We start from the raw sequence: 5,836 nt of genomic DNA on the forward strand, positions 1-5,836 counted from the left end.
TATATATCAAATGTAAATGTATGTAATAATAGCCAGCTAACTTAGTTTGATTGTAATTTTATACATTCAATTGTAAATGTAAGTTGTACGTATACTTTTTCTGGCTGTGGGCACCAGTTGCCCACAGACCATTAAGGCCTGCATTAAAAAGCAGTTAAAATAAAATAAATAATAAAATGTGACAATTTTCAGGATTTCAAAGAGGTTGTACAAGCTAAGATTTCAAAGGAGTTGCCTCTCGAGAAGGTTCTGAGGTTTGATTCAACGGAGAAGGTGAGTGAAGGTTACAAATTTTCTGGTGGAGTCTATACATTTACGGCAATTTGCGCTAGGTCGATACACGTGGAGCAAACTCGGGAGTCATGCAACCTATTCTCGTACTTATTTTGACCATATAGTTCAATAGTGCACAAGGCCTTATTTTGAACTATATGGTCGAAGTGTCTGGTAGAAGATATACGGATACTATCTGGGCGCTTGTACTGTTGTAGATCAGGATTCTCTAGCGGATACTGATTCAGGTGTTTTCGTGATGACCTGGTGAACAGTACGTGGTAGTGATTGTGGAGAAGTGAGTCAGGGTGACTATGACAATGATTGTTCAGTTGCTGAACCAGACCAGAAGCTGAGTGAAGGTGAATTCTCACTATAGAGGGAAGAGGGGTACGTACCTTGGTACGTACGGTCCAGCTTTCATGGGTATAGCTCCTAGCCTCCATCCTACCCATGCAAGTTTATGCCTTTCAGTGAGCTGGTCTATAGTGGCTAGATCATTTACTAGACTGATGAAAATTAAGAAGCACTCCCATTTCCCCGCTTGTGTTGTGTTGGAACATGAATCTATGGCTGTAACTTCTGAACTTTGGGTACAGACAAGAGTTGCTTCATCAGTCTGCAGCTAGTAGTGGCACAGGTATATCTGCTACCACTGAGGTTGGCTTCCACATTAGCAGATAAATAGGGTATGGCTTATAGCTAGTTGATACTTGAAGTGTAGGCTTTCTTTTTTCACTGTTGAGAGCAATGTACCTGTCATGTGTTATGCACCTATCAGTGTCCACCTCCCCACCTTGGAGTAGGGTGGGGCAGGGGATTTAACAAACTCTAGTGTCAAATTTCCTAGTGATGTGCCAATAAGAGATTTATCCCATTAGCCGATATTGAAATCAATGGCCGATACCGATCCGATGTTTGCCAAAATTTTACACATTTTTGTTATTTTATTTTTGATGAAAACAATGGCAGTAAAGTTAATCAACTAAGTAATCTGCTAATAATTACTGTTACTGATATTGCTGAAATTTGGCTGATAAACTGATTTCTGATTATTTACCAATTAATTGGTGCATCACTAAAATTTCCCAGTGCTGGGACAAAGAAGCTTGTTGAAACCCCACTACGTCCCTACCTTTAAAGAGGGATGTTTGAGTTATCTGTAAAAAGACTTACACTAGACTGATCCCAAGTCAATCACACAGTAGCATATGGAAAAATTGCAGCCTCAGAACCTCAAAAGAAGCAGAAATGTTTGTGAGGTATGCTTGACCATACCTTTTATATTACACTTGGGGCGGTTTTTATAGTGTTTAACATTAGTGGCAAGTGATATGTACCCTTTGCTTCCTTATATGTTTAGTATCCATGACTACTTATGTGTCTAGAATTGGTATTCCATAGCAGAAAGCATGGACTTGTTTTTGCACAGATTGATGGCTTACATGTGTGCTGTACTATAGTAACAGTTGTACTATCTTGTTGTGCTCTCTTGAAAGTCTGTGTATGTGTGTTTTCCGCACAGAAATGTTTTCAACAGTTTTGCAATGCAGGTTACTGCAGTCTGCTACATAGCTATAGAATCTTAATTTTTTTTGTAACCTCTTCCATGGCCATTTTGTGTACATATGTAATGATATATGTATCAAACACACACACACACACGCATGCATGCAATGCACACACACACACACACACACACACACACACACACACACACACACACACACACACACACACGCACACACACACACACACACATTTTATTGCTGTACTTTGTATTGGTGAGGTCAAACGGAAGTGTGTACTTTATATCCATTTTGTGCATCCGGCTGCACACTTCAAAGCTGCTAATCTAATCTGTGTTTGTTACACCTACATCTGTAGGAAAAGAAGTGCTGTATTAGCAGATCATGGACCGGTGGATCAATGGATCATGTGAAAGGTAAAAGTGCATGTAATTATTTAGTGTGTGTTTATGTGGCCGTATATTGTCATATGATCACTTAACAGCTGGACATCCCTTTTTCACTGAATCTTCACAATTGTTCACCAACGCCTTGTGTAGGCACTTTGGCAAATAATGTAACGTTATGTGCTTGTACCCAATTTCTTGCTTGTTTGAACAAAAAAATTATTGTGCATATCTACCCAGCTGTATTAGTGGGACCTGGCATTAACTGCAGCAGTAAATTCCAACTGTTACTGTATGTTATGTCGCTAACTTAGTGGGTTAATACCCATGCGTGTCTTCACCTATGTGACATGTTATACATAGCGTCCTACTTATTACCAGTCCTACCCTTGATGCTGGCATCTGAGCAGTGCATCCCCAGTATTCCGGTGGGCAGAGACAAAGGAACCTTACTTGCTTTAAGCGTGAATAAGCTCTTCCAACCCACCAAGAATTACCAAGAACTTACATGCACACAAGTTTAACAAATAAAGTTTGACTAATTTCGTATAATCATTATTGAACATATTGTAGCTAATAGGCAAAAAAAGGTTTTGGCAACTTAGTCCCTCTAAACTCCCATTGTTTATGTCAAGTGTACATGTATATATTTGTACTCTGTGTGTGTGTGTGTGTGTCACGTGTGTGTGTGTGTGTGTGTGTGTGTGTGTGTGTACGTACGTGTGTGTGTATACGTGTGTGTGTGTACACATGCATGTGTACAAGTGCGTGTGTGTGTGTGTGTACACATGCATGTGTACAAGTGTGTGCGTGTGTGTGTGTACACGGGTGTATGTGTGTGGGTGTGCATGTATCTCCTGTGGGTTACTTACTTGTCCTGCCTCACTGAGAATTGAAGTTATAGCAATTACCAGGTTGGTGAGCACACACAGACACAGACACACATACAAACACACACACACACACAGATCCTTCGCCTACTGTGCTAGCACAGTCATACCTATCCAGTTATCCAGCACTGGGACACTTGTACACTACTCAGGCACTATGAGTCAGTGCAGACAAATCCTCCTGGTGCTTGGTTGTTGTCACTGTTGTTGTTTTCTTGAGAAAGAAACTTTGCATGTCTCGTATAATAGTGAAACTTTGTGTACCCACACATTTGTTTGTAAAGCACTCCTGTGGGGGCCCTATCGTGTACATGAATGCTTATACTGTAGCACCTGAGTAGTGCACAGGGGTATCCCAGTTAGAGCTGAGCGATAGTACAACTATCACTATCACGATTGATAGTAACTTTTATATCACGATAACGGTAGTATCATGATAGTTATTAGCAGTTGTTAAAGACACTCAACTTCACGTATACAGCACATGAATACTCCAATTATGTGCACACCACTTATCTGCTTTTCTAACACTCCACTAATAAATGTTATGTGTCAGTATTACAATTGTTATCTTTGTTGTCCACGTTCAAGCTACCAGTCTTATACAGTTTTCTGAACTTCAACACTATCATGTTTGCTTTTGTTATCCATATTTTTGACTAAGCACAGATATGAATGAGTAATCATGATAGCATGATAGTATACTATCAAGATCACGATTGTTAATAGCTATCACGATAATCGATTGATTGCCACTATCGCTCAGCTCTAATCCCAGTGCTGGTACCTGGGCCAGTAGGTGTGACCACACATACAGCAACCCAAATTATTTTGGTTTTGCCTGCATGTTTTAGTGTAGTCTGTTTATGTGTGTTAGTATATGACAATGTGAGTAGTGAAGGGTAAATGATGTGGCTGTGAAATTTTTATGTGTGCTATGGTACAGTAGTTGTTACTGACAAGGTAACTACCATATAGTGTTGCATATAATACCATCAATTTCACCAAATTATCAGTGTGGGTGTTGCTATAGTAACTGTTGAATACTCATTCAAATAAGTATGTACATCTTTATTTAGTAGTGCAGTCCCCTGCGTACGATGACTACTCCAGGTAAACAAACAAGGTGTGTTAAATCATGGTGTTTGGATGCCTTTACTTCTATGTATACAGTTGTCCAAGTAAAGTGACAAGAGGTTGTCTCGGTCAAGAATCCCAAAGAGTTTGTTCAGTTGGTGAGCCATTGACTGGATATGTGACCAAGTCTGACAAAACCAGGCTTATAGCCCAAAAAATGCATAATACTTAATTTTCTTTATAAGGTATAACAATTCTGTAAAGTTCCTACACAAGTGGTCGAAATGTTAATTTGTTATCATGTTTGGCGAGAAAGTTATTATTATACATATGTCAGACTTTTGAAAAGTGATCAAAATTTGACGGGCTATAAGCCTGGTTTTGTCAGACCTGATCACATTATATTGTACATTAGATGTGATCATTAATACCTACCATTGAAAGTGATTTGTTACTATTCAATGTGATCAAAAATTTCTTTGATGTTCTTGCTAAAATCATGTTTCATTGAAAGTAGCTAGCAGGCTTAACACTTGTTATACTGATTCCTTAAAATGTGTTAAATCATACGTCAAACATTTACAGGGCACCTTAGATTTCTAGTAATATGGTATTCTGAACTTTAGTGTCACATCATGTGAGGTTGAGACAGCATGTTGATGTACGCATGTGGTACTGACCTTATGTAGCACTGACAACTTTCAGTTGCGTATTATATTATTATTGTAATGCCTGCCAATCTTGGGTCGTATAGAAAGTTTGCCTTATGCACACTGTAGCTTCAGTCACACTCTAATGATGTAGTTGAAGTGCGACTTACCTGTATGTACCCCAATAGTACGTGATATTTTACTGTTGGAGTATTGGCTTACATACGTTAAGGGGATTGTAATGGTAGCTTTTTGGTAGTGTCACAGTGTGTTTGGGTAATTGTGTGCATATGTGCTATCTTACTGTATGCCAGTTGCATGTGTGCCATAGAGAAGGCTACTAACAGGATTGTGAAAGTGTGGCTTGGAGAAACGTCTCCTGCATGTGTACATGAGTTACTTATGTACTTTGTAACGATTGTGTGCCATTTTCATGTGTATTTTTTTGAGTGTGTCCCCTGCATGCATTGTCTGAAACATAAGATTATTAGTTAGACGTCTTGAAATTGGTATCTGTACATTAAGAATTGGATTTGTACAATACACTAGTGAACAAGAAGTCTGCTAGCATGAAGTGTACCATCATAAAGAAGTCTGGCTTACCAGTTGTTAGCCTGAGTTTGTAATGAAAGTGGCTAACAAGTTATAAGCCTTATTTCACCACATAGCTGTATTTTGAGACACCAATTGCAATGTATCAAAAATTCATAATAATCATGCATGGTAAGTACATACTGGAAATGTTTTTTAGCAACTGTCATGGCAACAGTTGCTAAGCAATTGTTGGCAGGGATTACCAAATTTATGAATTTTGCTTTTTTTTCCCCTTACAGTTAATTGTGGTCATGTCACAAACTGAAGACTTGCAAGGAAAGTTTGATGCAATTATTAGGTAAGCTGATACAAATAATTGCGTATGTAGACTTTAGCTTATCGTCATTGTATATTGTATAGGAGGAGAATAGCATACTCAGTTTCAAGTACCACTAAGAAAGTTGAAAAATATATCATTATACAGTACTGTTACTGTC

This window comes from Dysidea avara, chromosome 8, assembly GCF_963678975.1.
Source record: "Dysidea avara chromosome 8, odDysAvar1.4, whole genome shotgun sequence".
NCBI lineage: Eukaryota > Metazoa > Porifera > Demospongiae > Dictyoceratida > Dysideidae > Dysidea > Dysidea avara.